General features: G+C 46.9%; 1 long non-coding RNA gene across 1 annotated transcript in view; it reads left to right on the top strand.

Annotated features, from left to right (window-relative positions):
• LOC110351955 (uncharacterized) overlaps positions 1–22,194 on the top strand; it is a 171,167-nt gene extending 148,973 nt beyond the window's left edge. Inside the window, exons 4-9 of the long non-coding RNA XR_011804792.1 lie at positions 4,831–4,922; positions 13,580–13,641; positions 13,945–14,477; positions 15,021–15,155; positions 20,441–20,552; positions 21,770–22,194. This is a non-coding gene — a long non-coding RNA (uncharacterized lncRNA). The remainder of the gene's footprint in view (positions 1–4,830; positions 4,923–13,579; positions 13,642–13,944; positions 14,478–15,020; positions 15,156–20,440; positions 20,553–21,769) is intronic.
• Positions 22,195–22,742: the final 548 nt, after the last annotated feature.

Below are 22,742 nucleotides of genomic sequence, written 5' to 3'. Positions count from 1 at the left end.
GTGAAATGCTCCTCAGAGTATTCTGCATTACCCCATGGGCACAGCAAGTGCCTCAGTTTCCCCAGCTGGTCTGTGGCTGCCTTGTGGTGGAGGAACGCCATAATATCTTGTATTGGTTGAAGGTCATCAAAGAAGTCAGAAAGAAAGAAAAACAAAACAAAACAAAACAAAAAAAAAAAAAAACAAAAAAAAAACAAAAAAAAAACCTCTCTTGGAAGAGTGTAGGGGAGGTAGTAGAGAAACCAAGGAGCGGTTCAGCCAAGTTCTGAAGGAAGCAATGATCATGCCTGAAAGATCCTCTTTGCTCTGGAATTGGTATTTTATCCCAGAGAAAAGGAAATTAAAATATCAACTGGTTCTGGTGACGGTCTCTGCCAGGCCCACACCTCTTCAGGAGAGAGATGTGAAAGCATAAGCTGTAGGGCGTGGAGAACCCAGCTGCTGGCTGTGGCTTTCTGCTAAATATCACAATTGGTTTTTAAGTCTCATAGCATAAAGCTCTCGTTCCTGAAAGCGTCTGATTACAAGAGAATTTCTTCTCTCATTACACGGAAAAAAAGCAGCAAACTCAAAGCTTTCATGTATGGGTGTAGAAAAAAAGCTTGGCTACTTCATTCAAGTAGACTTATAAGGGTTTAGAAACCAAAGAAAACGCAGAGAGCAGACAATATATATTGTTTCAAAAACTTCATGATTTTCTGAAGTTTGATTCTTTCTTTTGTGCAATTCTCTGTTCTGCAAAACCGAGCCCATTTTGCTTGATTTCAGCCAATTAACCCCAACATACCTCTTGCATTTGGCCTGACTGCCCAGCACAAGTCCATCCCTGGAGACTCAAGGCAAAGCAAAAGTGGTTTTGTTGCTTTACCTTTTCTGTATAAAACAGAAGCTTTGAGCAACAGTTAAGACCAAGTAATTACAGACAGATATATAGCATTACAATTCAAACCTGCACTGTAATGGCTCCATAAAGTCACCTAGGTTTAGATATACATCAAACCATTTTTCACATTGCAAATGAATGCTTTTTAAGAGCTATAACTTTCTGGGAGTTCATGAATTTCCGGGATTCATAGCGCTCTACTAGATGGAGGAAGGCACAAGAGAAACTGCAGTGCAGAAAGAAAAAGGAAGGAGAGCGGCAAAGGGAGCTGAAGCAGAGAAAAAAATAAATCCTCAGAGATGAGATTTCGAAAAGCTGCTTGAAAAAAAGCTGGATAATGTATGACATACCCTATAAATACCACTTTGCTTTATCACCCCTCCTCTTTCCTAGCCATACCCAAAGATTTTGGGAGCCTAATCTGAAATATGAAGCCTTTAATGGCCAAGAGCATGCAACTGTGTCCTCTACCAGTGCTGGAGTCCTTGTTGGGGATGTGGGTAGCTGGGTTTGCAGTTCCCAGGCTGTGCCCACACCTACGTGTGTTGGCCACACTCTGTCTTGACCCTGAAATAAGGCAGATGCTGAGCACCTGCACACTGACCATGTCCAGTCCATGAAGCATTTCATGGACTCTCCACCCCACAGAGGCTACCGATGAGCTGAGACAAGCACCACAGTCCTTACATTATTTTTAAGAGTTTGGGGGACTGTAGAAGTGATAGCTAAATTAAAGCATAGGTAATTTTCTGCTTCCCTCCTTCTAGACCCGCTCTCAGTCTGTGCTACCTACCATGTCCTCCTGTCCCCATGACCTGGTGGCAGCAGAGCACGGTGCTGCTGAGCAGAGGGCCAAGACTTCTTCCTTTCAGACCAGATGGATGATGAAAGCCGGCTATTATTTCTGCATTTTTAAAGTGAAAGGGCACCGATATGTATTGTTCATGCTGTAATTTCCTATCCCAAAAAGCATTTTCAACCAGGACAATTTTGGCAATTAGGGGAAACCTCAGAGAAGGACAAAACAGACATCTCCATGCCCGAGGAAGCGCAGGGTGTGTGACTCATGTCGTACCATCCCGCTGGAGTTGAGTCATTGTGTTGGCAATACTGCACAAGAGCAGCAAACTGTCTTAAAACTGAGCATACTGTGTGCTACATATCAATGGAAGTGCTTTTACTCCTTTCTAACATTCCCTTAAATTCTCCTCCACCCTGTTGGCTAAACCAGCAAATCCATCTTTCTCATGGAGCTAAATCAAGATTAAGGGGGCTTGATAGGTAATTATTTTTAATTATAATGTGCTTTTTTTTTTTTTCTTTCTGAGTTACAGACATTGGCTTGCTATTCTCACACAGGGTTGGGAACTGATTTCCTGCTGATCTCAGTGAGGAGCACAAGCCTTCGTGTCTGAAGGGAACAGAACCGTCTTCTCTTTACAGATACAGCTTGAACCATACCTGCTTTATGAAGCCAGGACCTGGGGAAAACACATGCCTGGGAACCCTCGTGGGTGCTGCAGGGAGCCAGCAAGGGCTTTCATCTGCTGCTGCGAATTTTGATTTTTCTAAATTCTAATTTGCTTAACTAAGAAGAAAGTCTTTCACCTTCTTCTAGGGCCATAATTCGCTCCCTGGGGCTGGTAGTACTTTTTCGAACATAATGTGGGCTATTTTCTATTGTCAATCGACAAACTAAGGAGACAGGCAGAGAAAAAGAATCCCGCAGAGGCATAAAACTAAGATAAACAGGTGTGAACAGGTAATGTATGCTGATATGGTGAATGCACTCAAATCTGTACATTTAACAGACCATGGCAATAGGCATCTATCTTTCCCCCTACAGCTTTTTCTAAATGTGCCCCAGTGTCCCAGGAAGAACATTGCTTTTCATGGGAGGGCGTGTAATGAAATGCCCTCATCCTGTTTTAATCAGTTTTGAATGTGGAAAAGACAATCATGATCTGAGAACGGCAGTGTTTCCCTTGCATGTGAATTATGTGATACTGTAGCTTCATTAACATGCTTTACAGTCTTATCTTTATTCATACTGGCAAATTAAATTAGCACTGTCTTTCAAATCTCTGTCTATTTTTCCCCCTAGGCAACCACCAGCAGCACAAAATAAATGACAGTAACGGGAGTGGATTGCTGTGCTCTTGACGCTAGTCCCTGGATTTTAAGCAAGCATCCCTCCAAGAAATCATATTTGTTCTTGTTCCAAGAGATGAGCTGCGTTACGGCACGCTTGTTGCAACTACAGAGCTCCACATACTGGCACGGGACCTAGGCCGGCACATGGGGCACCAGGCTGGCCACGTGGAGCCCCAGTGGTCCTTCCCTCTTTAGTCTCCCCGAATTCAGGCTGTATTTTGAGATTTGGGCAGGTGCTCCCTTTGTCCCTTCATGTGCCTGTCCCTCTGTTGGATCCTTTGAGGTTTTGATAGCAAAGCACAAAGCACAGTTATGGTGAGGATGGAAAGTCAGAAGCAGCGAAATTCTGGCAGCACAGGCTGGTTTTGCTGGGTGGGAGGTTTTTCTTCAGCTGATGCTGAAACATGGATAGGAAGGTGTAGAAAGTCTGTTGCTAACCTAACCCCAGCTGTTCGGGGGGCTGTTTAGAGGAAGCATCTTATTGGGAATGTGTAAAAGGTGGGAGGAGGTGGATAAGACTTTCTCCACCTCTGTCTTCAGCGTGCAGCTACCTGAGCTGAGGCCTGGAGTGGATTTGTCAGCTCTGCAGTCAGGCATAAATGGAGCTTCATAACTTTGCAAGTGCAAAGCATTAGGAGTAAGTGATTTTACATTAAACACTAAATATTGCAGCTATTAAAGAACATTCATCATCCACACAAGGTGCCTGAACAGAAATGAGCTGTAGCATCTCCTGCAACATTGACTGTAAACACATTAAAAACCATCCCGGTGCTGTCAGTCACTTGAATTTCAGAGGGGAGGCCTGGCTCTCCGGGGAACAACAGCTCACCAGCGGTGTGAGGTGACCTCAGAGCCACAGTACCACCAAACCCTCCGCTCTTTAGCTCTGTCCCTGGCTGTGGTGCCCCAGAAGGGAGCATCCTTTGATGCTGCCATCCCCATGGGAGCAGGCAGCAGTGAAAGAGTAGGCTACGAGATGCCACCCGGTGTTATGATCAGCAGCAAATGGCCACCTCGCTGTTGCTCCTAGCTGGCTTGTACCACAAAGATATAAACCCCAGGCAATGCTGTGCAATTACTAGTGATGGAGATTATGGGGACACTGCAGCCTTCTTCTCCGATCTCATGTGAATAAATCCCGGAGACTTTGTTCCCTTTTCCTGAGCAATACCTCTGGGCTGTATGTTGTTAGCACCCATCCCGAGAGATGGCCCAAGCCTCCGAATTAACAAAGTTTTCATTTCCTTCTGCTTTCTGACCCCAGGTCAGCCAAGACCAGCCATGCATTGTGCTGGGAAGATTGCTCAGTCCAAGATGGTGCTTCAGATAAGAGTTTGGATGATTATGATTAATATGAGTGCTTTATTTGTCTGACAGGTGGACTGATAAATAGATATTGTTGCTAGGACTGCATTCCTTCCTGGTATGATAAACAGTACAGACAGCCTGAAACGCTGGTGCTTCTTGGAGATCCGTGAAACCAGAGGTCAGGGCAGCGTGTACCTTGCCCTTTGATTGTACTTGGATAAAGGACTTCAGTCCTTTAAGTGAACAGTGATGATTTCATCACGACCTGACATGTCCCCAGTTTCCAGTAAGGAAAACAAACAAAACCTCACAGTTTGAGAATACAGCCCAGACATGCTGAATGCTCATAAAAGGGCAGAATCCACAGATCCAATAGAAAATGTATCTTAAAATGTCACCAGAAACTGTTATGATCTTTGGTGAGATTCTTTTCCCCTTTTATCTGATCTGCATTTATTGTTCTTTCTGTCTTCACCTTACAGGAACAGAAGAAATTTTGGAATTTGTCCTCAAGCAGATACCGTGCCTGAAGCTGCCTGAACTCCCCATGGCTGCTGCGTTTCCCATGAACCAGGTGGGCACATTTCCTTGCTCTTCTGATCCTTCCACAGCTCTCTTGGCCATCCCACAGCCAAGAGGACACCCACGGGCTCAGAGCAGGGAGCACACCACCAAGCTTTCAGCTTCAGCCCTGAAAACCTTGTTGCTGCTCTCCACATCCCTGCTCCATGCCATGCACCCCTGCATTACCAGGACTCACCAACCTCCTCCCTGAAGCCCTGGCCGATGTTTTAACCACCCTCTCCCTTGAAAGGTTTATAAACCCTTTGCCAGCCCTGCTGCCTATTTGCTGCTGGGCTGGCTGCTGCTGGGCTGGCTGTGCATGGGGACCAGAGGTTGGGAAGGTCTTTTTGCAGATTGCGTCAGGAATATGCATAAGGGAATCTCACAGTGATTTCTAGAGCCTGCTAATCTGTATAACTCAGACTTCAGAGAAGATTTGTGATGCTCATTATAGCTTGCCTATCTTATTGGAGCAGCTCATTCACTATAGGCTCTTGCAAACGTGTCTGGGAGCCTCCCATTTCTTAATGAATTTTTCCGCCTGGTAGTGGAGGGAATGCTGATATTTCATTGCACTGAGCAGGGGTGTCTGGAGATGGAGATGGATGGAGCTCTGTCTAAGGAGACAGCTAAGTGAGGGAAACCTGGAAGTCTGCAGCAGAGCTTGGGAATCTAGCAAGACTAATGTGCAAACACAGGCACTGTTCTCCACTCAGGCCATGCATCATTGCCCGTTGTCAAAATGTGAGCTGATTTAGGTACTCTGTATGATGAGGAATAGGTCTTCTCAGCCATAATTAAGTTGGTGTGTGTTTTTTTTTTTTTTCCTGAGGTTGATGGCATCAAGATGAGATCAGCTTTCACCTGTTGTGTGTTCCTCTCTATTGACCTCTAAAGCTATCTAGATGGCTGGGTCAGATGTACAAACTGAGACTGGGATAAATTGGTGCCAGATGAAAACCCCCAAAGCACAGGTGGGATTTTTTGCTCTGATGTGCATCTCACTCCATGCCTTGGGGCCAGCAGGAGTCTGAACAAGCTGAAGGCTTTTAGCTAAGTAGCTTTAGCCAAGTTCAGGCTCTTTAGTGCTGTCTGGCCACTAGAGACAAGAGACATGTCCTCTCCTTTCTCTGATTAGTTAAGGGTGTTAGTAGCTTAGCTCTGAGGTTAAATAGCTTTTCAGCAAATGTTGGAAGAATGAAAGGTTCCTGTTTTTCTAGGAGCTCTGTTGAATACCGAGCACTCTCCAAAGGTGATGCTGCTGCTTTTAAGAAAAGGAAAAATAAAAAATAAAAATAAAAAATCTAAGGCACTGGTGATTGCCCAAGGAGTAAATTAGTGTACTTTTGGAGTTAGACAAAGCTTACCAGGGTCTGGCCTTTCTGGCCTGCCCATACCACCAGTTAGGCTCTCTGGAAGGGGTTGGGTGATGGGGAGAGGTGGGCAGGTTAATACCCTGTTACTGGCTTGTTACCACCAGGTTTAGGATAAGCTTAGTTGCTTTTTGCTCTTTGAACAGCTGAGTCTCCCCCTGTGATTTGGCTTTAAGGGGAGATTTAAGTGTTCAAAAGCACTATTTACATTTCAAAAACTGATCAGGACCTGGTGTGAGATCAAAGTGGAAAGTGGGGTTTAGGTGTATTGATCAGATGCCCAGGATGCTGGGGCTTTCTGCCTTCCTGTACCTTGTAAAGGATCAAACAAGAGTTTGGAAATATAAGAACTGTCAGCATGAGTTTTCTTTTGTAGGTAGGAAAAGCTTGTAATCCCAGGTGTTTCAGTGCTTACCTCAAAGAGAAATAATTGAGCTACTTCCCAGGTTAATTAGCAACTACACCTGACAGGGTCCTCATCCCTTCCTGCCCAAGCCTCCTTGTTGAAATGCTGATCATTTACCAGTCCTGGCAACCAAATCTGGTTCATTGGTGGAATTCTTTTGTTCTGAGCTCACGTTTTATACCAGCACTGCTCTTAGGCATAGCTGGAGCTCAAGCCAGTATCCTTCCCTAGCCACAAGAGGCCAGCCACCAAAATTTGGATGGGTATGAGACTGGTGGCCCAGTGGGATTGCACTAAAATGAAGCCTCTCCAAGTGACCTGCAAGGGAGGAAGCTGTCCAGCAGTATGTGAGCAGCCAGTTTTGAAAGTGTGCTTTCATCCTGTGCTTCATCCACTGTGCTGATACAGAGGAGAAGGGTTGGGGCTCCTCTGGTACATATCAGACTGCTGATTTTCTGGCCTGAAAGCTTGGCAGGGTGATACTGATGGATGTCAGGTTACAACACCTGCATGGCCGTCAACAGCAGGCAGCTTTCTGCCTTAGCCAGCAGTGCTGGAAGAGGCCAGCAAACAACCTTGCATTCCCTTCTGTTGTGGTAAGCAATAATGCACGTTTAATGGAGTGCTGCTATTTCGCACGGGTAAGCCGATGGCACCCAGGCTTCAGCCCCTGGGCTTAAAACAGCCACCAGTGCATGCTCAAGCCTTGCTTTGCAGCGTGCTACTTTCTCTTTGCTGCATGCTCAAACAGCAACCACGGGCGTCTGGCAGCGGGAGGACTGCAGGAAAAGTCAGACAAAGCATTCAAGTCCTGCTCAGGTGGATTTTAGCCAAGCAAGAAACTGTTTGACTGAACCGGTGTGATTATTTTCCTCCCGTAGTGAAATGACAAAGTCTTTTTCCTTTGTGCCAAGCTCCTCACGGCTGTAATAAATTCCTGTGCAGAAGCAGAGCATGGCAGGGCAGCACCGGGGGGCTCTGCACCTCTCCCCGGAGCAGGAGATCTGTCGTGAGCTGTGTTATCAGAGTCGCTTGGAGCACACGCATGGAGAGAATAGCAGAGGTAATTGTTTAAAATCCTGCAAAATAACATGAATCTGAAAGCTGCTTTCTCTCCTGCTTGGCAATGAGTCAAAAGGCCATGCCTGTGTTATGGTGTACGAGAAGAAGTTTTCTGGGTATAAAGCAGAAAATACAACTGCAGGGACGCTGCTGTGATGCTGGGTGAGTGGCAAATGGTGCCAGCAATGCAGAGTGAAAGAGGGAAAGGAGAATTTGTCATGACTCCTAATCAACAGCTACCAGAGGATGTTCTGGGAGAGAGGTTCACCTGAGAAGCTCTCGATGCCATGCAGAAACAATGCTGGTCAAAACTGGGATGGCTGCTACTCGTTAATGTGCTTTTTCAGGAAGGTGTGAGAAAGGCGAGTACAAGGACTGACAAGCTTCAACCCTCCTAAAAGCAGGAAGATGTGTCTGGTGCAGGGCTGGCTTGATTTGTTTTGGAGATGCTGGGCGGATGGCTCCTATTAGCTGTGCCCTGGGGGTTGATGCTCCCCGGGTCAGAGTCTCAGCTTGCGAGCCACAGTGGTCTGGTCTGCCTCTAAGAAAATGCTGCCAATGTCACAGATAAATACAGCACTGTGGGCTTGGAAAAAAATATATATTTACTTGTGAAAGGCAGCAGCAGAGAGTTTACCTCCTTCTGCAGACTTTTCATTGTGGGACTCCCCCCAGGGGATATGAAATTAAACTGCTGCCTCCGTCTCTTGCTGGATGAGCGTTGGCAGCAAGGCACAGAGGAGGACATCAGCTGTGCAGCGAAGGGCTCTCTCGCCACTGCCATCGTCTCCTGGGCTGCTTTCCTGCTGTGCAGCCACTTCCACCAGCCATGGACAAGTGCTCTCACAAACCACAAGCTCCGAGCTGCAGCACTGTGGCCGTGATGGGCACGGGGACAAAGCAGTATGGGGACATGGGGTGGATGGCTGGGTCACAGCCAGCTCATCCCAGGATGCTGGCAGCATCATTTCTGCTGCTGGAGCCAGTGATTAGAGACCCATCAGTTCACACCGGGGGAGATCCCACCCCCCCAGTGGTGGCTTATAAATGTCTTCTGATAAATAAGGAGCTTCATCACCTTCTGCAAAACCCTGGTGTGACTTGGAGGGTCAGGTACTTGGAGGACAGTCCCCAGTGCTCCTGTGCTATGGGGCTAAGCAAGCACCAAGCCATTGGCCTCCCCTGCAACCACCCTGCCTGAGCCTCTGGTTTTGGGGTGGCCAGCCTGAGCTGTCCTCCGGGCTTGTGCTGCTTCCTGGAGGTGGTGAAGAGTTCCCAGCTCTCAGCTGTCTCCTGCGGAGCTGCTGAGTAATGCTCAGGCTTGTGGAATGAGCTCCCTGTGTGACTGGTCACCTAATCGCATGGCATGGTTCATTCCCTGGCTGGGTGATTGCCCAATAGCTACTCAGAACGACAGGCACTCACACTGCATAATCCCAAACCCTTGAGATGCGGGGATTTACAAAAATAAATCTTTAGCTCTTGGAATGGTTTCTGTAACAATCACAGCATCGCAAAGCCTAAAGCCAGCCCAGCCCTTCAGCCTCTAATTGCGCGGATTTTGTCCCTGCTGTAACAGCCAGTAGGCAAGGACTTGCTGGTCACAGAAACAGGTAGGTGCCGTCTCACAACCACAATTAAATCAATCAAGCCATGCTGCAGGCAGCAAGCAAAGGTCTCAGTGTCTGAGCCCTGCAGCCTGAGCAGACACTTACCTGCCCGGTGCCGAGCCTGCTCCCCTCGTGCTGCACTCACCCTGCAGTGCTGCTCCCCGAGCCCCCTGCCTTCCCCCGCATGTGGCTTGTTTTCATGTAGATTAACGGGGACTTTGGGCTGCGGTTGAATAATTGATCAAACCCATCCAGGCTTTGCAGACTTGAACACAACATTTTACGAAGTTTCGTTCCCACACAGCACTTCAAAGTCGAGAGCTGTGCTGCACGCAGGCGTTTGCTGTCTGATCTTCTGGAGTCCTTTAGCTGTGCATCATTTTGTCAAATCTTGTTACGCTGGGCATGTTGTAATGATATGAATGCATTCAACAAGTGGTTTTCCCTTATAAAAGAAAGGACTGCGTGCTTTAGTCCCTTTTCAAATGGGTTCTTTTGGGTTATTTGGAGGATGTTGACTTCTCTTCATTTCAAGAAAACAAAACTTGAATCTCTAGCTGCAGTGGAGGACAAAGGTCTCTGGCTCCAGCACCAGCTGCAGAGGACACAATTTCAAGTCTGTTTTGCATGGCAGGCTTTATAAGGAGCTCACGAAGGATTTCAGGAATTTATCCTCATTCACCCAGCTGTGCTGCGTGGGGTGCATGCAGTCGTGTACAGGTGTGTTCACACACATGGCCATGTCCCTGGCAGGGGCCGTGGGGAGGGGGACAGGGTGGCAGCGGGTGCCCAAAGTGGCTCCTTGTGCAGTCTGAGCCATGAGGTATAGATGGGTCACGTATGTAGATGCATGTAATTGTTGAGGTCAGATATCTATAAATAGGGTCTAATGTAAACCAAAGAAACACTAGGAAACCTAGGCGTGAGCAACCAGTGCATTTTGTGTGTATCATTGCATATGTCTATGTATTTAAGAGCCACAGATTTGCACACTTGGAGGCTTTTATACCTTCTGTGTAATTCAGGCAGGGTCAGGAGTTTCATCCGGGTTCTGCAATGGAGGAGCCTGCAATGGGAAATTGAAAGTTGCCTGTATTCCCCGCTTAATCCCTGCGCTACCCTGCAGCAGACCAGAGCTGCTTGTCCTCTGTGCCTTGATACAGGCAGGCATAAAGTGACCAGGTATCGTTCCCCTGGCTGCTGCCTGGGAGGCACACTGTAAAGGAGAAGAAACATCCTGGTTTTCTTTCTTACCTCATGCCGATCTTGCTTTTCCCCACCTACAGCCTCTGGTTAAGCATTAGGCTTAGATCAGTGGTGACTTGTTGTTGCTCTTTAATTCATGCAAATGTTCTTTTTAACTAGCTTGGAGTCTTAAACAGCCCTCTGGGGAACCTTTTGTGTTTATGATTATTGAAACAAAAGTTTATTTCCTTTAAGCACAGAACAACTAGGGAATAAAGGGAAAGAACCTGTTTTCTTTTCCTGCATATACTGTAAGTGTAAAGTTCAGGACCAAGCTGACATAGCAGTGGGCATCGCAGCACTCTGAATTCCCTAGAACAAAATAAAGAAATAAAGCTATAAATGATTTAAAATATATATTATATAATTATTATTAATATAATAATATATGTATAAATATATATAATATATCTAAATATATATATCTAAATATATGATAATGTATAGTGATATAATATTAATATAATATTAATATAATGTATACTAATTGTTATTATTATATGACTTGGCTTCCCAGTCATGCAGCAGCACAAGGTTTTACCTGTCTGTATCTGGGGCTGTAAAGGGCTCATGGTCCCAGTTCTGATTTCTTGTGCAGTCCCAGTCCTGCTATGTCCCTGCCTTCAAAGCATCCCCTGCTCCCTGCATGAAGCAGCACTGCAGCACAGCAGTGTGCTGGGTCCCGAACAAGGATAACGGTTGTACCTGGCTACGTGGTGGTGCGACGGCTGGAAATGCTTGATCTGGTGCTGGACGGCCACACAAATACACCGTGAGAGGGTTGTTCACCTTGAGAAATGGGTCTGAATCCTTTACACCCAAGGTCTTGGTAGTTACAAAGCCAACTTTCTTCCTCTTGCACAGTGGAGATGATGTGTTTGTGGGCCGACTGCCTGATCTCTGCTCCCATGGGGAGGGTTTCAGCATCACTCATGTGGTGGCAGCATGGGCATTTGTGCTCGATGAACTACCTCCGATGGCCAGGTTAAATGTGCTTTCGGCCTCTGATTGGATTTTTTGCTTTAACTCAGCTAAGGTCAGTTTGGGCTGGCTCCGGCTCTCCTCCACCTGCCAATGGCCACCAGCAGCTGCCAAGAGCCAAGTGTGAGATGGAAAGCATGCAGTGCTGCCTGCCCTGAACATTCCCATGGCTACTTGTGGGGTTTCCTAAACCACCATGACCTCTTGCTAAGGCCCTCTCCAGGGGCTGGCCTCTCCCATTAGTTTCTCTAGGCCTGCAGCTGTACAAATCTCCAGATCCTACAGGAACCCATGGCAGAGCTCCATGTCGTAGTTTCATGAGAACAGCTTCCACTTGCTTTCAAGCCTGCAGCCTGTTAATTTCAATTAATGTCCTGTAATTCTCTTCTTACAGGCAGCAAATAACTTCTTGTCTTTACAGTCCGTGACTGTTGGGTTTTCACAGATGACTTCTGTTTCCACCTCCCCACTTGTCTCCTCTCTATAAACTTCTGCCAGCACCAGAAGAAACTGCATGGAGCCAACGTCCGAAACTTCCCAAGACAGCCACTGATAGGGTTGACAGTCTTATTTTGCACTGAATTAACTGGGCTCAGCATCTTTCCCTGTCTTCTCAGTATGCCAAAGTCAAAGACAGAGGCCCTTTGCTCACAGACCATCTGTGTAATAGATCACTCTGACACCAATTCACTTGTTCTTTGTGTAATACGTTATAATCTAGCCATTCAGACAGACATGTAAAAAAGAAAACTAACATGGCCTCTAAAATCAATGAGCCAGTAAATAGAGGGCTATAAATAATCAGGAGAGAGGATTTAATTAGCAGCAAAACTCACTTGCAGTACACTGGATGCGGATGGCAGCCTCCAGTCTGAAACCGCCTCACGTGCTCTGACTTCTGCTGGCAGTCGCTGGCGTGGGCTCAGCCGATGTCCATAAAGACATGCCCTAAATTGTGATTTGGGAGCGTTTTGCTCCCCAGCACTGCGCTGCGTGACAGCTGTCCTGCAGCTCTCCGTGCTGATGCTGCTGAGAGCAGTGCCAGGCTGTGGGCAGGCAGGGACTGAGTGAGCTCTGCAGAGCATCAGAGCCCTGGTGAGCAGAACCTCTGGCTTCCACGCTATGGGCGAGGAGGGACCAAAAGAGCTCTGCAGAGCATCTCAAAGCCCTGCAGAGCAGAACTGCTGGCTTCCGTGCCTGGGCTTCCCAACAAGCGACAGGGACAGGAGGAAAGGGGCTGCATTCCTGAACGTGCTCAGTTAAGGAGCAGTTTCCTCACTCTGCTGGTCCCTGTCACAGATTACTGGTGGCACCGTAGATGAGGATATTTCAGTAGAGAACCCAAAAGGAGGTTAAGTTGTAACCAGTCTAGGGTTTGAAGCATCTCTGGCTTGAAATGAAGGCAAGGTTTGATAGATCCCAAGTGCATTCTGGTAGGATCATGGTGTCTGCATTTCAGGCAGAGCCACCAGCTGAACACAAATTGTTTCAGGAAAGAAGCTTTCCACAAAGCCCTCTCTTTTGGTTATTTTGTGCCTGCTTCTTTTCTTACTCATAAGTCAGTTTTTCCTCACTGGTTTCTACTTGTAAATTCACATAAGATTTTTCAAATGAAAGAAAATGTACTATTGAACAGCACCACCCCTAAACTTCCAAATCCTGAATTCACTGATCTGAGGTGTACTGTATCATGTAAAGAGTAATTTTATTATTGAAAGAATTATTCCATTAGGTCAAAGCAGATTGTAAAGATCCCTCTCCTGTGTTTTACTGCCTTTATTGAGTATCCAGCCATATGCCTTTTTAGTATCCACGTGCTATTTGGTTTCATTAATGCTTGCATCTGCTGGTGATTTGAGCAAGGGCCAAAGGTTGAAAATTGCAACTCAAGGATCCCATACTACTAAAAGATTTTATTAGCCATAAATCTATTATAAAGTGCCTGTGTTGACAATAGGGAATAATATAATCAAACCTCTCTCCCCACCAGTGACAGCCCTGCATTGCTGCAAGGATCCACATGAATTAATCTGCCTTGTTAACCGTCCCAGAGTAAGTGCCTTTCAGGAGAAGAAAATACTTGAGAAAAATACAAAGAAACATCTGTGCTCTTACAAATACACCCCGCTTTCTGGAGGGGAACATGTATAAATAGATGATGCTCCATTCCTGCATGATTCTCCTGGGCCGTGCACTTTGTGTCATTGCTCTCTCTAGTGCAAAGTGAGTTGCAAAATGCTTCAGTGCAAGAACAGAGGCTGTGCACTCGCTGCGTGGTGATTAAAGAGCTTGCAAGGCAGGTGAGCTCCCATACTTCAGGCCTTACCAAAGTTTTTGGTTTTGGTTTTTCCTTAGGAAAACTTGGATTGACTTCAGTCACAGCTTGCTTGAGCAAAGTGAGATAAAAAACATAAACTTCCAGAACTTCCATACAGGTGACCACACATGGAGAGAGAAGGGACTGTCCTGCGTACTACTGCTCCCAGAGGTACATCATTTGCAAAGGGTTAGGGCTGGGAGGAGATGAGTTTTGTGCTGATTTCCAAGACTCACCTGTCCTGTTTCCACCTCTGCCACAAGCTCTTTGGGTGACTTTTGCTCCAGTTCAGACTTGCGTGTCAGGACACACAAGGACACTGATCCCTACTGCAAAAGGAGTGCGTGAAACTAAACTGTCCGAAGTTTGTGGTGCTTTGAGATCTCCACGAGACATAAGCTAACCAAGTAATTGCACCTGGAGGCCGGTAATTCTCTTTTTTAAAAGATGTGGCATTGTTCCTACAATGAAAGCGACGCCAGCATGGACGCTTCCTCCTCTTCCCCGTAAATGTCATAGGAAAATGTTACATTGCAGCCTACCTGACAGCCCTTCGCAGTCACCCTTCAGTGTGAGCAAACCTCTTTTGTGTCCCATGTCCCTTCCATTTGCAGTCTCTATAATCATAATCCCAAACTGGAGCACAAAGCTGCATGGTATTTCAGGTGCATGCCGAAATAAAAGTCTAATTGCCATCAAAATGAGGGGAAGGCAGCTCTTCCTGAGTAACAAAAGGAGCAATGACGAGAGGACTAAACGCTGCTCTCCTTTACTCCTCTGAATGCAGAGAATCTGGAAACTTGAACAGCACTGTTTGAGACGTATACCAGCACAGCATTTTAAAAGCTTGCTTTAAGAAATAACATTAATGTGATTCTGAGACAGAAAGCTACAAAAAAAAAAAAAAATAGTTACTAATTGGTCCTGCAGTGCTATGTGGCCAGGCTGTAATTGCTTAAGAGCAGAGGCTGAGCAGCCCCGTAGGTGCAACGAGCTGCCACTCGTGCTCTGCATGGGACTGTCTGTCCCAGGACCACCGTGAGATCAGTTTGCATTGAACAAGAACTGTGTTCTCAACCTTTCCCAGTCCTAAAATTCAGGTTTTTATTTTCAGAATAGCTCTGGAAACTCCATGCAGCACGAAAGCAAATGATGGAAGCTTGCATTGCTTTTATATCTCAGAAACACTGGCTTGTGCGACCTCCTGCTGGCAGTGCAGCTGGTCACTCTGATGGAGCATATGGAAGCAGTAAGTTCATATCCTTTCTTCTTCTACCTGTCACGCTGTGATTGCGCTCAAGAGAAAAATATTTCATTGTCCAGTAGCAAAGGCTGCCATTATTGCCCAGCCTCCATCTGTCCATTAGCTCCCCCAAAATTATGTGAGATGGAAAACAACACCGTGAGTCCATGGCAAATGATGGGTAGAAAGTACACAGGTACCTCCCAGGAAATTTTCTGCAAATTTTCAGAAGTGCTGGCACTCTGCCCCTATCTGTTTGTGAGCACACAAAATTAAATGTAAAAGTTTGTCATGTGGCTGACCACTCCTGCTCTTACAGAACCCGAGAGCTCTGTATTTCTGGCATGAAACTGAGACTCTGGTCTCGAAATGTCATGAGCAATGTACCAAGACCTGTTTCTTCCTGCCTGCTAGCACTGCCAGCATCTCACTGGCTGATCTGTTCTTTATCTTAACTCTTGAAGACAAAGCAGCAGTAAAAAAAAAAAAAAAAATATTAAAAAAATTGTAGCTTGGGTTTTGTTTTCTCTCTGCATCATTTGTATTTCTCCTATATCAAATTTTGTTGGGGCCATTTCATGCATAAACTTTATTTTTCTTTTGTGCCAGAGAGAATCTGAGGAATGATTTAATGCAACTCCCTTTATGAATCTCATTGTGACAGCAGCCTGTCATCGCTGCTTCTGCAGGGACAATGCGAGGGAGAGAGGGGAGTGCGAAATACGTCAATCAAAAGGGAAAGATAGGCTTGGGCTTTCATAACATTTGACTGGGCTTCAGAAGATTCACAGACTTGGCGATCTGGAGGCAGACGGCCTGCTTGCTTTTGCTCCTGGTACTTGCTCCCCGTTGATGGAGGCGGACATGCAAAATTCAAAGCAAGGCTGCCCGGTGGTGGATGTTTGGGATCTGTGAAGCCATGCCAGGGCCAGGGGAAGAAGTCCTAGGGCTTTGGGGGAAAAGGGGAGAAGTAGATGGGGCTGGATGGGATTAGGATATTGGCAACACATTCTGTACTGGATGCAGAGGCCGTGGAAGTTAAGCTGTGCCTTACGTTTCAATTATTCTATAAGCTTTCAGCCACCCACAAGCTCATGCTTTAAGTACCCTTTTGAGAAGGCCTGAGTGAAACAAGTCCATTGTATTTTAGAGTCACTTACTGCTGGGTTTCTCATGCTGGTGTTATGGTTGGAAAATAAATGGTTTCTCTCTTCCTTTTGCAGAAAGTTGCAAGCACTTTCAGCAGTCTTAAATGGAAGAATAATTTTCAGACTCACAGTAACTTCTCTTTCTAAACCCTTCTTCCCCAGAATTACTCTGGACGTGCATCTGAAAGGATAACTAAAAATAAAATATTGTCAGTTGTGTCGGGATTATCTTAAAGGTGTTCAGAAGCCAATGAACTGAGCTTAAAAGTGAGATTGTTGCTGCTATTGTCGGTGGACAGCAATTCAGTGCACTTCTCAGCAAGACCTAAAAGCTAATGCCTCTTGTCTGCGACTCCCACATACTGCTGTGTGCTGTAGCTGGGGGTTAAGCACTTAAACTTTATTTAACAAAGGCTCACTTCAACCATAGATTCAGACTAGGGGAGGAGAGGAGGAATACCTAACTTTCTGCTCTGGAAACTCTTGAAGCTTGTCTTGTTTCTGTACCAAAGAGAAGGCTACATGGAGGAGATGGAGCATTTAGAGCTGGAAAGGTGGGAACAGCAGACAAACAAGTACGAACTAAATAGGCAGATTTATTAGGCATGTTCGTGCTATCCAAAGTGTCTTAATCTCGCTACTTCTATCATCAGCAATTCCCCAGGCACTCTGGAGCAGTCTCTGCTTCTTAGGGAAATTTCACATTTTAAAAACTGCTTATGCAGAGAAAGAAAAAGACCCTTATTTTTAACTTCCCCTAAAACAAAGTAGAAGTTGCAAAGAATCCAGCAAGTTCTGCTTTTTTTAGAAGTACTTCAGTTTTAACTCTTAATATCAATTGTGTTAAATTCTGTATAAGTGAGATTTTTTTAGAGATGATGTGTAAACAGTTTTGATAGCACTAATTTGAACATTTTAGGGTTTTTCCCCTCAAAACCACAAGTTTCCCTGCAGAAACTTTACCCTCATTGTTTTTCTTGGGGAAAACCTTCCAACTAATTACGTATATATTTATTCAGGAAAGCGTTCTTAATTCTAAGGTGTGGAAGAAGGAGGGAGTCCATTCTTTTGGTTGGGGAGCTATAAATAGCCATTCACTTCCACATCAAGCCGTCATCTTGCTACAATTCATTTTTGGAAGCTTTCAAATCCAAGTCCTTGCTAAGTTAGGGTTATGTTCCACATCTCCAGAGATTGCATCCCAGACTGCATAAGCACAACCAAAGCTGGCTGCACTTTGCATCCAGCCCCCGGGGAAGATGGTTCAGTGCACGGGGCCATGCCATTTCCTTTTCTAATGTTTTTTGAATCCAGAGCTTTTCAGGCAGATCTATTCAATTTGGGTTCTTGAGACGATTTCGCTTTTACTTTTCCTGCTTCTTTGCTCTGCTGGTATCATCCGCTCGGTCAGAGGTACGTGAGAACACAACGGTTTGCTGTGCTTGGAAGCAGCTCTTGGTTTTAGCACCGTGCTGAACCTCGGTCTCATGTCACTTGAAGATCTCTTGTCAGCAGGAATTCTGTGCTCCAGCTCCTCCGCTGATCCATCGTGTGACCTCCAAGGTCTCTCCACGCCACCCCTGCTCCTGAGCACACGCCTTCCGTGTAACGCAGGCCAGCATCTCCGGCCCCTCTCTTTTCTGCAAAAGTGCCCTGAGATCTCTGGATGAAAAATGCTTTATAAAATTGTTGTTCTCTGGAGAGCAATAGAATTGAGTGAGAGCCTTTCTGTTGAATTTGTAAAGCCAACTACAGCTTTTAATGGCAAATTAAGTCTTTACTGCAGGACTCCATAGGCTGGTGTATTACCATTCCCAAAATACCTGGAATAATCCATTTCTCTAAAAGCCTTAGGACACTAAGTGGACTGAATGAAGCGCCTACAAATGTAAAAATAGTCTAGACTGTGCTCCTTTCATTTCTTTTCCAGCAACACAAGGCTTATTTTCTCCCTGGTTTTGCTCCTCATACGGGTCCACAATAGCAGGAATCTGCTCTGGCTGTGAGACAGTTGCCAGATTCATTCCTCCTCCGCAGTGCTCAGAGCCCCACGTCCCTGCGGCCACTATCTTGAATCCTGGCAGCTGGCTCGGGGTGTTGGGCTGAGCTCCAAGAATAAACACTTTCTAAGGCATTAATCTTTATAGTGATTATCTACGGCAACTACTTCATCTGGCTTTTGGAAATCAATCTGGGGGGGGATTTTTTTGTGTGTGAATTTAATTTGACATAAAACTCATGGCTGCCCTTTAGAAGGACCGGTCCTACTCCATGTGCGAGTGGGACGAGTGGGGAGGTGGCAGTCACTCGAGCAGATATTCAGAGGCCGTTTGGGATTGGTTTGATTGCAAGCTGGGCTTGTGGAGATGAGGACACAAGGATAAATCCTCTCCTCTTTGGGAGGTGCAGAGCAGGACACAGGGACATCACTGAAGAGGAAGGTGTTCGCTCTCATGATCCTCTTGTTGCAGTGGGTTGAGCCAAGAACACTGTCCCACGCAGCCACAAGAGCTCTTTTGGCTCTGTCACCCCCAGCAGTAGCTGAACCCACAATCCTGAATTCACACTGAGTTCACAGCCCACCCATGTCTCTTCTGTGCAGAAAGAGCTTCTAGCAACTGGTCCCACCTGAGATATCCAACTGCAGTTGGTCTGAATCAGTTTCTTGGCAGAAAACATAGTTTGTGCAGGATGACAACTCAGAGGGCCGTGCTTGGCAAACCTCATCGCCCTTGTTTTCAGGGCACCTTCACGTCTCCTGCCCGGTGGCTTCAGCCTGGGCTATGGGGGCTCCCCAGTGTGATTCCTCACCATCTATCCCTCCTGGTCCTGCGTCTGGACTGGAGCTTGAAGGTAAAGGGTGGATTTTTGGCACCTGCAGCACTGAACCAGGCCTTTCAGCAATTTTTCTTTCCTCCCTCCGGCCCAGGAAAGGGAAGGGATCAGAGAAGTGGGAGGAGGATCAGAATTTAAGTGCAAACGTTCAAGCTGCATTTAGCACCTGTCTAATTTTTAATATGTGCTTAGCTGCGACATGATATTAGGCACTGAGGTAAGTGACAATTTATGCAGCATTTCTAGATTAGCTGTAGCACAGAGAGTAGCTGGCTTTTTTGGCTTGGTGACTGCAATGGAAACTAAAATCACTGCAGTCCCAGTCAAGAAAACTGTATACTTGGGGAAGGACGATGTCACAGGGCTTTCTGCCTTTTTGTTAAAATGAAGGGAATTTCAAAGCTCAGTGTTTTGAAAGGAGAAATATTTTGATCTCTGAAACATGTATGGCACTCGGTTTTGGGAAGGCTGAGAGTACAAGGAGGTGAACCAGAGCTGCATTTTCCAATTAACAGATGCTGTCTGAGAAGAGTCCCAGCTTTCACCCATGCCCAGGGCAGCTGCCCCTTAGCATGGCCAGCCCCCGGGGTGATGCTGAGTACATCTTGGTGCTGTTTTCCAAAGATGTAGTTAGATCTGTTCCCAGCACAAGGCACTGACTTAGAGAGAAAGCCAATGTGCAGAAGTGAAAGACCACCATTCCGGTCAGAAAGGACCGAAGACCAGCACAGCCTCATCCCAGTGCTGGGATGTACAGCTGCAAGGGGCAACAGGAGCTGCACACAGCTGCTTCTGGCATCCTATGATCTGGCTTCTTCCCTGGGACTCAGGGTTTCTCCCTTCATTATTCCAACAGCCTCTCTCTTGCTGTCATCCATCGACTGTGTGGGTCCCTGGGTCCTTGTAGGAGGTGCAGGGAGTGGGGTCTGGCTGGCCCCTGGAGCCTGAGGGACCGATTCTGTTATCTTCACCTCTGCACACGGAGGGGTTTCACTGCTCACGCTGAACAGGAGCAGCGTGCAGAACATTGCCAGGACCCAGCAGCCGTTTCCAGAAGAACATCATTTCTCTGAGTCCTGCCTAGATCACAGAGAGGGGAAAATCATTGATCTCCTGTACATGGCAGCTTATCTCAGGGCACTGTGGGTGAAATTTCTTTCTTATCTGAAAGGCCATTGAAAGACCCATGCACTGCTTGTTTCATATAAAACTTCAGGCAGATTTTGGTCAGTGCACACAGTGATTTTTTAAAAAATTTGTGCTTTTTGTTTGTTTTGTTGGTTTTTTTTGTTTTGTTTTGTTTTCTAGCCAACATAGAGAAAACAAACCCCAGCCCCTGAGCAGAAGATAAGCAGCAGAATGCCCTTGCACCTTCTGATTCATACAGCTTAGGTTACATCTCAAGCGACCCAAGGCCAGGGTGAGTATAGATCCGAGCTGAAAGCAATGCTGCCCTGTTAATAACATTGATACACAATTTCCAGCTGCCTGTTAAGAGGAGAAAGGTGTTTTTCAGCTAATAGGATGTTTTTTTCATGTAAGATGCCAAGCGACAGTTCCTTCGCAATGATGCACAGTGTTTGGTCTGGCACAGAAGGCTGTCTGATGATAAAATGCCTTTTCCTCCTCTTCTCCCTGCCCCACTGAAATCTGTGTTTGATTAGCACCTACATCTTGTCAGAGCTGGCACCACAGACTTAAGAGCAGGGCAAAGTGCCACCTCAGCAGATGGACGTCAGTGCCAGCACTGCTGCCCACACCAGGGAGGGCTCCGGAAGTCTGCAGCCCCCCGAGCCATCAGGCTGACAGTACCAATGCTCATTCCCGCTGTGGTGAAGGAAGTGACAACTGTTCCCTCTGAAAATTAAGTTTCAGGTCGGAATTGGAACAAGCTTCTGGCCCAGGTCTGCTTTTGGACTGGGCTGGGTTCTTGCAGCACATGGTACCTTGTCCTGCAGCATCGTTCCATGGTGCCTCCTGGTGCTACGTGTAATAATTCCTGCTTCCTGAAGGTCTGGCTTGATTACATTCCTGGTAAAGAAAGATGTTAGGACCTCCTAACAGCCCCTCCTTTGTAGCTAAGCTACAAGGGGACACACTCTGCCCCAAGCCATCCAAGTGAAGGTGGTTGCTTGCCTCAGATTCCATCTGAATCACCCCAGGCCTTATGCACCGTGCAGACAGATGCCCAGACACCTTTCACATGCTGTCCTGCCAAAAAGCCACCTGAGAGATTTTTGATGCTCCTGGGTGCAGAGCTGGAGCTGCTGTTGTCCTGAACTGTGAAATCACATGCGTAGCATGACTGCATCATGCTGCCTGCACATGTGGTCTGTGCATGTGGGATTCATGTCATCGGGTCCCATAGACTTGTACCTGTTTACATTCATCAGGTGGTCTCAAACCTGCTCTTCACTTACAGGGGGTGGGACTTTGATCCCCCAGCCTCCATCTACGGGTTCATGGAAACAAATGACTTGGGAAGTCCGTCTACCAGTGCAGACGGAGGCAAAGATGTTGAGTACCTCAGCCTTCTCCGTATCTGTCATTGCCAATTACTCAGATATAGAAACTTCCTCCTAATATAAGAAAATAGCCGTCTTTCATTGCTTACACACTACTATTTTCACCCCTCAGTCTATTTTCACAAGTGTTAAAGGAGCATGGTGGCCCTCGGGGACACCTCCTGTCACCCCAGTGCAGCAGCTCGAAGGAAGCTGGGTCCTCTCTTGTGCTCTTCCTTGAGGCTCTGCACAGAAGGGATGCCACCTTGGGAAAGAAGCACTCACAGGTAAGCCTGCGAGATGTCCATGATGTTTGGTGGCTCCGAGCTAATGACTGGGATGGAGCCTGAGCAACAAGTAGGGAGCTTGCCGGGCACCCCTCCGACGCTGTTGGTGAGCTCGGATGGCACAGAGAGAAGGCACGCTGGGGTAGTCACAGGTCTGTTCTGGCCGAGGTGGATCCACTTCCATTGGTTCCTCCACATCTGGTGGATCCACCTCCATGGGCCCCACGGTGTTTGGCAGGAGGCTAAGCCAGTCCTTTCCCAGGACTGCCCAAACAGGATGCCTTCCATCCTGAATGTTTTCTGGCCAGGGTGCCGAACCAGGAGGTCGTCCAGTTCTACCCCTAGGCCCCGTGCCATTGTCCAGTTCGTTTCCATGAGTGGGTCCCACGCTACCATCTGGTTTATGGCCATGGTTAGGTCCCACACTGTGTTCTGGACTATGGGCACGCCTTTGCTCCCTGCGGCTGCCCCACTGATGTTCCTGCCTTCTCCTCATGCCGCCAGTGTGCCACTGGTAAGGCCCAGGCCCCCTGTCGCTGTACAGCTGAGGGGCCGGCCTGTTCCCCACATCGTTGCGGTGCCAACGCTTATACATGTCCATGGGCTTGGCACCAGAGGTCCCCTGAGCACTGGTGTCTCTTGTGCCACAGGTGCTATCCCTCTGCCCATGACACTTCTCAGTAACTGCCTTCCTTCTTGGTGCTTCCCTGGACGGCATTGCCATCCTCGCACACCAAGGAGGGCCGCTTCTCGCCTTGCTCCTTCTAGCCTTCTTCCTGCCACGTACGCTGGCTATCAGAGGCGCTAATCGCTGAGCAA

The sequence above is a fragment of the Anas platyrhynchos genome, chromosome 24, assembly GCF_047663525.1.
Source record: "Anas platyrhynchos isolate ZD024472 breed Pekin duck chromosome 24, IASCAAS_PekinDuck_T2T, whole genome shotgun sequence".
In the NCBI taxonomy this organism is placed as follows: domain Eukaryota; kingdom Metazoa; phylum Chordata; class Aves; order Anseriformes; family Anatidae; genus Anas; species Anas platyrhynchos.
This window is presented reverse-complemented; position numbering and strand designations above follow the sequence as displayed.